This window comes from Eleutherodactylus coqui, chromosome 10 (genome assembly GCF_035609145.1).
Source record: "Eleutherodactylus coqui strain aEleCoq1 chromosome 10, aEleCoq1.hap1, whole genome shotgun sequence".
NCBI classification, from domain to species: Eukaryota; Metazoa; Chordata; class Amphibia; order Anura; family Eleutherodactylidae; genus Eleutherodactylus; species Eleutherodactylus coqui.
Genome location: NC_089846.1, coordinates 115,631,389 through 115,644,910, shown reverse-complemented (window position 1 = coordinate 115,644,910; position 13,522 = coordinate 115,631,389).

The window sequence follows — 13,522 nt, the reverse complement described above, 5'->3', positions numbered from 1 at the left end:
AAAAAGTCAATTTAAATAGTGTCCAGGCAGCTATACATGTAAAAAAGTTAAACATTTTTAAACAAAAAATATTATATGACACTGTCTTATTTTCGGGCAAACACGGTATATGCAGGCATGTGTGTGTGTATATATTTTCTATACACATAACTTTGTATATAAAGTTGTAAAACTTTCTAACTTACAACTCCAAAGAGCTAAAAGCTAAACTCACCCCTCCTACAACAGATCCAGCTGATAATAACCATCCAGTTCTATTTGTCTTTATGAATCTGTTTTACAACCAGCACTTTTTTGCGTTTCTTTTTTTTTTCTTTATAAGTAGTGCTGCAGTTTTGCTGTAGTCTTTTGCAGCATGGCCAGAAATGGATCCAGCAGGAAGAACTGGATGTCCAGCGGCAGGAAAAAAAAATCCTGAGTAATAAAAGCAGGTGTTTATTGATCCATTCAAAACTTTACAAATACTTACATATCTTTGTATGAGTCAGGCTGTATTTCCACAGGCAAGCGCGATCTCGCTCCGAGAAACTCTGCTTGGTATCATACTTGTAGACATGGGAGTGTAATGTGTTTTGGCATGCAATGCAATTTTTTGTATTTATTTTTTTTGCCTCCCATAGGAAATCATGGGTGATATCGCCCAAAAATAGGACACGTTATAATTTTTCTATCTCGTGGCATCGCTGCAAGAGAAAAATCCAGTGTAAATACACCCATTGCAAATAATAGGTTCCATTTCCATGTGAGTTTTGAGCATCTCACAACGCACAAAGCTCTTGCGATAAAGTCGCCTAACATCTGAAATGCATTACAAGAACCTTCCCCCATATGTGAGACTTTGTCAAGTTCTTAATGGATCAATTAAAAACATGTTTTTATTAGGGCTCATTCACAGAGACTTATTTACGGCACGTATCATTTATGCGCACAATAGTCATCGAAATCATTCAAAACTGTGTATTCTGTATGCGATTTTCGGTCGCAAGAAACAAAAACGCAGTATGTCCTATTCTGATGCCTATTACATACTGAGGACTTAAACAGAGGGGCGTGAATTAATTTCAATGGTTTCGTTTTTTATTAGCGGTACTCTCACCTGTTAATAGTACGAGCGAGAAAAGATTTGCCGGACTTGCCGTATCTCTCTCGCACGTAGTTAATACTTCATACTTCAAGATACAGAAGGACCTATCTTCCCGCTTTAATTTTCAAACTCACACTCACTAGCACAAAGTTTGAAAAGTCCAAGAAGAAAAAAAAAACGTTCATGCGCAACTGCGCTCCGTAGCGTAGTTGACTTCACACCCATCTGTTTAAACCCTCACTGCATATTTGCACTTCAAACCAAGGTGCCCTTCTGCGTATTTTTTGTGCGTGCAAATACGTTGCATGTATATGTGCGTAAAAAATTAGCAGAAGGGCCAAAATTTGCAGGAAATAGGCATTTTTTAGTCCATGACAACGCAGAATATTTACGCGCACATAAAATATGCAGAAGGGCCCATTGTTTTGATGCACAAATATGCAGGTGTGAAGCCCGTGTGAATCACCCCTCACTGTGTTTTCCCTCTAAATCCCCTTCGGCTTTGGCTAAAAAAAAATGCATTAACACTTCCAATCCAATTTGTATCCTGGTTTTCCTAGGGGGCTTACTCTTTCTGCCATTATACAACAGCGCTATCTGCTGGCTAAAGCCAGTACTGCATGAGGTGACACATTGGATAGGCTCCGACAGCAGAGAGGCTGGCAATATACAGTAAGAGAACCCAGACGGATGTCTTCCAACATCGGAGCCGTACAGCCTTAAAACATAATGTCTTCAGAGGTCAGACAGTGGATTGGAAAGGGTTAAAAATTACTACATTCTTTAAAAAAAATCTCTTACCTGAGATATTAACTGTGTAATGCTAAGGTAAAGTGATAACCAGAAGAGCTTACAATCTATGTCCCTTCTGTAGGTCTGAAAGACAATTCTTCCTCTCTTGTGAAGATCATATATAACCCAGCGTCCCATATCCAAGAAAACCCTGCAGACAATTCCTCATCCAAAGAGTCCAGTGGAATCACTGCTGCGGGAACCGAAACTAAGAACACCCATGAGAATCGAAGTGTGGAAAAGAAAGCTGATGAAGAGCTGAGTGTTGGTTCGGAATTGTCCATATCCGCAGGAGCCGGGAGAAGGAAGCAGCGCCGCTACCGGACCACCTTCAGTAACCTCCAGCTGGAAGAGCTGGAACGGGCCTTCATGAAGTCGCATTATCCAGATGTGTTCACCAGGTGATTCCATTTTTCTATTTCTTGATATTTCTGTAGAGCTTCTTCAAGATGTGATTCCAAGTCCCTCTTTACCATAATATCATCCACCCTTCAGCTTAATGACAGTCTATAAAATCTGAAGGTGTTCCTAGCAATGTAGCATAAGAATCCTCAACGCTTCCTAACTGCCGCCGGAACGCATCACGGCTGTTGTATATTGTCCAAATTGCAGATAAAGTTGGGGTGCGCGGCCATTTTTCCCAGTGACCTATTGCTAAGTATAACATGTAAGAAGCTGGAGGCTCTTAGGGCTCCTTCACACCGGTGATTTTGCATGCGTTTTTGTGCGCACAAAATCGCTCGCGCAAACCGCAATAGAACCCGTGGATTTCAATAGGTTCCATCACATTCTACGTTTTTGTGTGCGCATTTCCATCAGGAGAAAAAATATTTGACAAGCTCACCAAAGGCACCATAGAAGTCTATGGGGGGTGTAACTTTATAATTTCACGTTATTAATTAATAACACCGGGGACTAATTAGGCTGCTCAGCTGGTTCAATATCCCACAACAATGCAGTACAGTAGAGCGCGCAGATACAAGCGCAAAAGCACGTGATAGCACTCCATTTACAGCGCAATCACGTATTTACGCATACTAAGGAGCCCTTAACCCTTTGCAATCCAATTTTGGATTCAGGGTTTCCTAGGGGGCTTTCTCTTTCGATAATTATACAATGGTGCCATCTGCTGGCTAGAACCAGTACTGCGGTATGGGACATGCTGGAGAGGCCCTGACAACAGAGCGGCTAGTAATCTACAGTAAGAATACCCTGCCGGACGTCTTCCGACATCGGAGCTGTACAGGCTTCAATCAGAATGTCTTTAGACGTCAGACAGTGGATTGGAAAGGGTTAATACACATTTTGATGAAACTGTGGAAACGTACACAATGACCTCTTTTAAGGGGGTCCGCTGGCCACTACACAGGGGCCATGTCAGCAGCTTCTGCTGCAACCCCTGTGTATCCCAGCTGCCTGAAAAAAAACATTTTTAACTTGTGTGGTGGGTCAGTGTTTCAGTCCGATGAAGAGGGCCTATGGGCTCCCCTAGCTTAATGGCCAGGTGATAATTGCGACCCTTGTGACCCCTATAGCTATGCCACTGAGAGGGTTCCTACTCTATTAGGTGCAGCACCAGGTGGTGACACCAATAAATATGCAGTTCTTTTTCCCCAATGGTGACGTATTTCCCTATTCTGCCCCCTCTCTTTATTTTGTCTTGGTCCAGGGGTTTTTAATTAGCAGAAAACTGCATAAACTTTCTACCTATCTGAGCTCAGTCACTGGGTGGTGGTCCTGTGTGGTGACCTCTGCTGCCGTGGTGCTGTGTCTGTCATAGGGTTGCCGTTGGGCTCCTGGATCATTCCTCCTGTATGTGCTGTGTTGTGGTATCAGTGGTCGCCGCTGCACCTAATAGTGTATGGACTCAATTAAAAGAAGTCACCTTGAAGTTGAAAGCAGGTTTATACAATTTATGCAGTTTGATCAACGTAGAGCCTCCTCCTCCAAAGAACCTCCAGATCGCCGGACGCAATAAGTCCCGGTACAAAATCAGATGCTTGGATTCTGTTTGTTTTTCCGTATTTTGCCTATTTCTAATACTGCATGTTTTATACTTGTTAAATACTCGATACATGAAGGGAAATATATTCAGTGCAAGAAAGTTGTTACAATTCATTAAAAAAATATATATTTTATCAGTGATAGACTTCAAGGAATACGGGAACTAGCCGGATCTCCACAAAAAAAGTCCTGAATCCGTAAGAAATAAAAAACAGTCAATACATTGATACCAGCCTACCATCGAGATCAACGGGTCTTGTTACAATTTCAGTCTTTCTTGTCGTCATAGTCCAGGAGCCATAACCTTTTCCTTTTTCCATCATCATAGCCATATGAGGTTTTAGTGTTTTGTTTCACGGTACAAGTTGTATTCTTTAAATGGCATCAATTTTGGGTATATATACTTTATAACTTTTTGATTTACTTTTTTTGGAGGGTGATTGGGGGAAAAACTCTGCCGTGTGTTTTTTATTTCACTTTGACGGCGTTCAGCATGCAGATGAAATAATGTGATCGCATCATTTTGTGGGTCAGCACGATTCTGGCGATACCAAGCTGATTTACTTCTTTTAATGTTTTGCTATTTTTGTATACTAATATACTTTTTTGTAAAGATTTGTTTTCGCTTTGCCACATTCCAAAAGCCATAGGCTGTATATTCTTCCATCAGTGGAGCTCTATGAGGGCTTGTTTTTCGCAGGATGAGCTCTAGTCTTCATTTGCCTCATTTTTGGGAACATACAATGTTTTGATTTCTTTTTATTCCGTTTTTTCTAGAGGCACGGTTGACAAAATCTGCAATTCTGCATGTTTTATATATTTTTTATTTTATGGTGTTCCCCATGTAGTATAAAGGATATGTTAAATTAATTCTATGGGTCAGTTTCATTATGTCAATGCCGAAGTTATATCGTTTTTTAAATATATTGCTGCTTTTCATACATACAAAAAATACATCTTTTTTTTTTGTAATCGCCACATTTAAAAACCCCTAGCATTTTTTTTCTGTTAATTATGCTGTTTAACCTCTCCCTGCCAGAGGGCGAAAATGTACGTCCTGGCAAAAGGGTACTTACCGCAACAGGACGTACAGTTACATCCTGTGGATAACGCAAGATCAGGAGAGATGCCACGTAGGGATGAGCGAGCATACTCGCTAAAGCACTACTCGCTCGAGTAATGTGCCTTAGCCGAGTATCTCCCCGCTCGTCCCGAAAGATTCGGGGGCCGCCGCAGCTGACAGGTGAGTTGCGGCGGGGAGCAGGGGAGAGCGGGCGGTAGAGAGGGAGAGAGATCTTCCCTCCGTTCCTCCCCACTCTCCCCCGCCGCTCCCCGCCCTGCGGCAGCCCCCGAATCTTCAGGGACGAGCAGGGAGATACTCGTCTAAAGCACATTACTCGAGCGAGCAGTGCTTTAGCGAGTATACTCGCTCATCCCTAATGCCACACTATCCAGCAGCAGGAGCCGGCTGTCACTGATAGCCGGCCTCCCGCTGCAACAGCAGGGGTGCATCGTAACAGCAACCCCCGCTGTTAACCCCTTCCCTGCCTCAATCTATGTAGATCGTGGCATGTAAAGGGTTCACAGAGGGAGCGGGCTGCCTCTGTGATGTCATCAGACTCTTGCGGTGAAATCGTGGAGAGCCTGACAGGGTTGCCATGGCAACAGAACGCCAGATACAGGCATCCTGCATTGCCAGAACCTATGATCAGAAGACCTGCAATGCCTTATCATCGCGATCATAGGTGTGATTGTCCAAGTGCCCTAAAGGAAAATAAAAAGTGTAAAAAAAAAAGAAAAAGAATGTTAAAAAAAGCAAAATGTAAAAAAAACCTTTTTGTGCTATTTCCCATGTCAGCATTAAAAAAAAATTAAAAAAATTTAAATCCCACATATTTGGTATTGTTGTATCCATAACGACGTGTACAATAAATTGAACAATAAAATGCTTTTTTTTAAAAAAAACTGAGGCAAAATACTAATCTTTTCATTTTGCCTCCCCAAAAATGCAATAAAAGTGATCAAAAGGCCGTATGTATCCCAAAATGGTACCAATAAAAACTACAGCAATTTAGAAAAAAAATTATGTTCAAAAAATGGGTTTTTATTGTGGAAAAGTGGAAAAACCTAAAACAAATAAGAATTGTGGTATTGTTGTATTCACTTCTTTCCCTGCTATCCTAAAAAAATTAATAAAAGTTTTACAATAGTCTTATGTACCCAAAAATGGCACCAGTAAAAACTACAGTTCGGCACGCAAAAAATAAGCCCATATACGGCCGCGTCGATGGAAAAATAAAAAAGTTATGGCTTTTAAAAAATGGAGATGAAAATCCCCCAAAAATCACCTGAGCAACCAATTAGCAAGGGACATTATAATGCTTTTTAACCTTCCAAAGTCTGCTATTGGTTATTTGGAAATAGAAAACATCTGGTTTGTGTGCAGTGCAGCCACTTTTGGGGAAACCTCGTAAGCTGACAGAACGTGGACAAACAAAGCCTCGTATGAGCTGCAAAGGCTTATCGTCTGCCAAAACACTCGCTCAGAAAATAGCACAAGCCGATGGAACATCCATTAGCACCAGAACCATCCATAGGGAACAGCAGCATGTGAAGGGTTACCATGGACGAGTGGCTGTACACAACATCACAGCAGTGAATGCACAGAGGCGCCTGCGATGGTGCTTCGAGCATCATTCTTGGACTGCAAATGAGTGGAAGTAAGTGTTGTGGACAGCTGAATCATGGTACGCCATCTTCCATTTGGGCGACTATGCATGTGGCTGTTGCCTGGAGGGCAGTTTCTATACAATTGTATCTTCCCAACAGCGAAGTTTGGAGAAGGTTCTGTTACAGTGGGGGTGTTTCTGCTAGGAAGGACTAGGACCATTGGTTATAGTGAGGACAATCCTCAACACCAATGGGTACAGAGACATTCTGAATAATATGGCATCACCTACCCTATGGTAATACTTTAGTACAGCTCCGTATCTCTACCAACGTGACCGAGCAACATGTTATACAGTACATGCTGTACAGTTGAACTTTGGTTAGAGGAACAGAATGTCTGCAGACTTCATTGGCCAGCCTGAGATCTGGATCTCAATGTCATCAAGCCTGTTTCAGACGAACTAGAACATCATATCCACGCATGCCCAATTGCCCATCATCCCCTGCATCACTACCTGAAGTTCTAAGGAAATGAAGGCAAATCCCTCCACACATCTACAGGAATTTGGTGGTAAGCATCCCAAGGAGGGTTACAGCCATCATTGCGGCCAAAGGCGACGCAACACCACATTGACAAATTTGAATAAAATCGAATTTCATCACCTTCTATATATGCCCCAATACGTTTGTCAATATTCTGTAGACTCCAAAGATGGAGCTACCAGGACTGAAGATGCATTAACAGTCATATAACAATATAGATTGTTGAAATTTAAAGTAGAAGTAGAACTCCCAGCCAAAAGTAAAGTTTCCCGAAACTGAAGAATCCTGTTATTCCATACAGTGATGTAGATGCATAGATTAGAATTAATCAGAGCCTTGGTATCTGTTAAAGTCCAAATGCCACTGTTTTACATAGGATAATAGTATAATCAATTGCATGGTTGAGCAGAACCATGGTGTATCAGGGTCTTGGAGCTTCTAGCTATGACTGTGACCCTACGCATGTGGTCTACTGGAAGCTTGCATAGTAACATAGTAACATAGTATGTAAGGCTGAATGAAGACAATGTCCATCTAGTCCAGCCTGTCTATCCTCCTGTGTTGATCCAGAGGAAGGCAAAAAACCCCAAGGCCAGAAGCCAATTAGCCCTTTTGGGGAAAAAATTCCTTCCCGACTCCCTAATGGCAATCAGACTGTTCCCTGGATCAACCCCTAATAGTTCCTACCTGCCTATATACCAGGATTGACACTTAACCTAATATTTATATCCTGTAATATCCTTCTTCTCCAGAAAGACATCAAGTCCCCTTTTAAACTCCTCTATGGATTTTGCCATCACCACTTCCTCCGGTAGAGAGTTCCACAGTCTCACTGCTCTTACAGTAAAGAAGTCTGTCTTTATGTCAACAAGTGTCATTGCAATGGAACCTAGAGTATCAGTTAGTAACAAACATATGATTCTCCACGTACAATCAAGATTTATCACAGAAAACCACAATCTACTCACATTTCAATAAACCGTCTGTGGCTGTCGGCTACAAGCTGACAAGCATTACAGTAGATTTATGAAGGAGACGATAGTATTTAAAGCTCTGATATTTAGCTCTCTGTTCCTGGCTGAATGTGAAGCTTTAATGCACATTAGCTTTAATTTACATTCACAGTACTTTCCCCAGTATTCGTTCTGAACGTGGGCCTCAGGCAATCGCTAATGTTTCCAAAATGCAAATCGAGAAGTTGATAATGCAAACAAAACCTGCTATAATTATGCATTCTGTAAAACGATCACTTTAAAGTACCTCAAGGAGTTTACATAACAGTTTCATATCACAAATAGGTTTCATCATCAGGCGCTGTGCCGGGAATTAAACTGCGGTAAGGCTTCTATGCTAGGGATTGTTGAAGATAATAGCTGCTCTAATAAAGGGTTTATGCTTTAATGAATCAACAGGTTTATTGCATATAAATAGTAATAGAATACAGCTCTCAAATGGGCAATAGTATCGTAACAAGCAGCAAGGGCGCTCGAATACCGGAGTTCAGCTTACCTGTCCTCGGTTTGACAATAGATCATAATTGAACTAACTATATCACCTACAGCACTGGGACAATATAATAGCAAATCTCAACATAAGGACAGCGACAAAGATAGTTGTCCATGGTGAGGCATGTTTGCTGTCTTATGGTGATTGCTTAATGATTGCTTTATTAGGAATACCTACTCAATAGCAGGTTGGTCTACTTTTTTGGACTTTTGGATCTTCCATACTCAACTCAACCCATGACCGCTGCTGCAGATGCATCAGTTGGAGCACATTTTGCAGATAACTAGGAGCAGATCTCAAGGGGCTTTACAGCATATCCCAAACATGTTCAATGGGGTTACAATTCGTTGAGTTTGGAGGCCAAGGCAGTGGGGAGAATTTGTTGTCATGGTCCTCCAACCACTCCTTAGTGATCCAAGCTTGATGACATGGAGCATTATTCTGTTAAAAGATGGCACTGTAGTCAGAGTAGACTTCCTGAAGATATGTGTGCAGATGGTCAGCCAACAGATCCCTGTAGAGTTCACCAATCAAGGATTGTGGTATGAGGACCAACGGTTTTAGGCCATGTCAGAAAAACACTTCCCAGAGAATGACACCAACACCACTGGCCTGTTGAACTCCAAAAATGCACCCATGGGATATGACTTCATGTTGTTTACACCAGATGCTGACCGAGTCATTCATATGGTTCAATAGGAAATGGGACTCATCACTTCAGATCTTCTGCCATGTGTCCACGGCACCCTTGTAGGTCTTTGGCTATTAAACCCCAGTTGATGCAAGGTACGTGCACATGGTCATTGTGAAAATATGTCTAACTTCCCCACTGTCCCAGTTGGTCCACTGTGATACATTGTTGCTAAGATTCCAAACATGCCAAAACAATCTCTGCTTCTAGGATAAATCATATGTGGTCTACCACTGTGTGATCTTCTGTCAGATGTCTGTACATGGTTCAGCCAGTCTTGGTACACTCTTGATATCATTATGGAAAACGGAAAAACTCCGGCACAAGACGGACTTCATTAAAACTTCCTTTTTTTTTAATTGCAGAAAAAACCCTGAGCCTGTTACTGACATGGGATGTTTTTGCATTATACCCATCCATACTTTTACAACAAGAATTACTAGCATTTTTCATGTCTTTTACGATGACACAGCAATTATCAGCCTGAAGGGAATGATATTTTATTGACTGCCATAGTTTTTTTTTTGTTCAATGGCAATTACGTCAGGTTTGACAATTCTTTTTTCTGTCAAAATCAAGGAGTGGCCAATATTCACACGGCTATTTGGGAGGTGTTCATTTTTTTCTGATTGCAATCCCTACACCCCCAATATCAGATGGTCACTTTATTGATGGCGTTCTTCTGGTACTGGGGGAGGGATTGGATTTTGCTTTGCTATTGATATTCCACCTTTGTTTTATACCTGATTATGTGAAAACATTGTAACTTACAATATGTAGGTTGTACAATGGGAGCATTAAAAGTCTGCATTTGTAGATATCTATCGGTCGCATTTAATCCTCATGCAATTCGTAGATCAGCTGTTTCTAAACCTTTCACTGAGCAACAGCCAGGACATACAGATGGATAGTAAAGCTGAGGAAAGCTGCTGCTAAGGACCCCCGGTGATCAGCTGATCACACGGCCCGCTGTCAGTGCAGCAGAACTGAATGTCGTCATCAGGATCAGAAGTAGAAATCTCCTAGAGGTCTTCACTCTCATCGAAATCAATGAAAGTGCTTCTTCCTACCGTATTACACCTCCAAGTCCAACTGTGGTGTTGGAGCCAGAAGTGCTGGAAGTGTAATAGGAGACTTCATCTTCCATTAATTTAAGTTGGACTGTAGCCCTCTATGGCACTTCTGCCTCCGACCCCAATGACAACATCACAAGCGGCAGGTCCCCAGTGATCAACTATTGATGAGCTAACCTAAGGATAGGTCACCAATAGGATTTGCCCAGAAAACGTCTTTAACATCACACACACCTAAATCTTGAAGGATTTTTTATAGAGTAGTAGTGAAAGGAGATTACTTGGGTTCCCGGTGTTCTTAGTTTTGGACCTTCTGACCTACAACTACATCAAAAAAACTGGATGAAATGTATAGACCTGGGTTTATTTTCTATATATTTGATATCAAGCCACTTGAAAAAAAATTCACATTTCTGCAACCTGCTTTTTTTCCAGATGGCCATAAGACTTTATTTATCATATTGGCATACTAGTAAATACGTGGCAACACAGAAATGTAACCCTGTTAGGAACAAAAATCATCTGTTAATCATTAATATTTGCTTTCACAGAGAGGACCTTGCTATGCGACTGAACCTAACTGAAGCCAGAGTGCAGGTATGTGCTAACAATGCTATCTGACACTAATATACATAGGTAACAAACATGTAGATGGCCTAGAACCAGGAAAATATTTAATGATCATTCTTGTGGCTAGAGACAAGCTAATCCATGAAAACTTGCTTCATTACCATTTTGCCAATACGTGAATATTCTATTACATAGGTTGAAATGGAGATCTGTAGTAAGATATTCCAGTCTGCATGGTCTTATATGAGGGAAATATGTGTCTGTAATGGGAAACTCACTATTGACAAAGTGCTAGCTGGAGTTAGATTAAAACGCTTTTCCAGGAGTAAACTATTGATGACCCATCCTCAGGATAGGTCATCAATAGTCTACCAGCAGGGATCCGCCACTTGTAAACCCGCCAATCAGCTAACTGAAGTGACAGCAGTGCTCAGGTGAGCACCATTGTCACAGGCCGGAGAAGAGGCCACAGTGTTTACTTAAGCACTGCGGCCTCTTCAATCAGCTGATCAGTGGGGATCCCGAGCAGCGGATCCAGGCAAGGAATTTGAAGCAGTTCAGGCACTATGGTGGAGCCTCAGGTGTAGCAGTCACAGGTCTGGAGAGTAGTCAGGGAAGAGCCAGGAGTCAGCAATGGAAAGTTTCAGTTTGCAGTACAAATGAATGAGGCAGGTAACATAGTCAGAAGGAAAACCAGAGGTCAGCAGCAGGATGTCTCGATTTGCAGTACAATGAATGAGGTTGGTATCGTAGTCAGATGGAAAGCCAGACATCAGTATCAGGAGGTCTTGTAACAATAGCAGAAGAGCAGGCGGAAGTGGAGCTTGACCAATACTGTGGAGCAGAATAATCACGCAATACATGAAGGGACAAGTTTCCATATAGGGCTTAATCAGGAGCAGGGCGGAGCTAGGACAGAGAGGCAGGAACTAGGCAAACAGGATCAGAAAACGAGCCTGGATGGCTCAGCGAAGAGAGCTGCCGGCTGGAGAGCAAGAACTCCCGGGTTCAAGTCCTGGCACAACCATTGATGATAGCTTAGATCTTGGAAACCCCTTTCAGCCATTCTCAACATGGCATACCCTTCTCAGCACTGCAAGAAAATTTGTCCTGCATAATTTATTTTATACTGTTTCATTTGTTTAATCACAGATCAACAAACTGAATATTTGATTTGTGAAAACGTCAAGTATTTTACAGTTGAGCCTTGAGATTTACTTACCATTTTACATGTTGAAATGCCATGGATTTTCTTCTGTCGCTTCCATGACGTCTGTAGCTGAATATATCAGATTGTCCTTGGATAGTAATTGTTCACAATAGTAATATTCTACTACATAAAATGCGCTGAAAATGTTGCACTTTTTAACTTCTAAGGGCTCAGTCACACGGGCGCATCGGCACCCATACACAGACGCCGGTGCGCCCGTGTGAATGAGCCCTTCCTGCAGGAAGAAGAGGGCCGTATCTAAAGATGCACATCTCTCTGCAGCCCTGAAGAAAGAACACATGACGAGCAATGAAGCCGATCACATGTTCTTTCTCCCGGCGCTACAGAGAGACGTCCATCTTGAGGTACGGCCGTCTTCTTCCTGCAGAAACACTGAGCCCTTAATATATTGTATTATTAGCACTAATATACTTCACTGGCTGATATACCCGGCTTTCCCAGGTATCCCTTGATGCCCTGTTCTTCCCCTCTCTTTTTGAATTTGCACCTCATGCTGTTCTCTGCAGCTCTTGATGTCTGGCATTTTCTCATTTAAAGGGGTATTCCAGTGATTTAAAGTGAAAGTTATACGCCTCATAGGGCGATGACATGCAATATTCCAATATAATGTTATAACTTGTTTTACAAAGCTGCAGAGATATTCTTTTACTTGTGGTCTCCCCTCCTGCTTAGTTCTTTATAGATATTGAGTGGTTATGACCTGTACACTCTGCTGTTTTACTGGTCAGGCATTCTCAGTGCCTTCACATTCACATCATAGGCTTCTTACTAGCCAAGCCAGAAACCTATTTTACACTGATGAGAGGCAGAAACCCAGAAACAGCTGTATGTGTATGGATTTCTGGCTTTTGGTTTGCAATTCCCAATCATTGTTATAAAGACCTGTATAAAGGGCCTGACATTGATTTGCAGGAATGCTGCCATCCAATAGGTGGCGTGCAGAGGTACTGTTCCATCTTCCCTATTTGCATAGCCTCATAGTGACATGCTGTACGTGCAGTACATTAACACTTTTAGCAGTACACTTCTGCATTACTTAAAACTTTTCTTCTGTTTCAGGTTTGGTTCCAAAATCGAAGAGCAAAATGGAGAAAACGTGAGAAGACTGACGTGCTGGCAGGAGTCCCTACATTCCCTATCAGGCATCCTCTTGGTCTATATCTTGATCTCCCTATAAATTCCAGCCACTTTATTGACCCAGTCTGGAGAACAGTCCCTCTTTCAGCAGTAACATCCCCATCTGTCAACCCTGCCTTCACCACTGCACCCCAAGGCTCCCTCAATCTGAATCACATGTCATGGACATCACTTCTCCGCAACCCCGTCCTTACACCTTACTTTGGAAGGTAAACAGATTT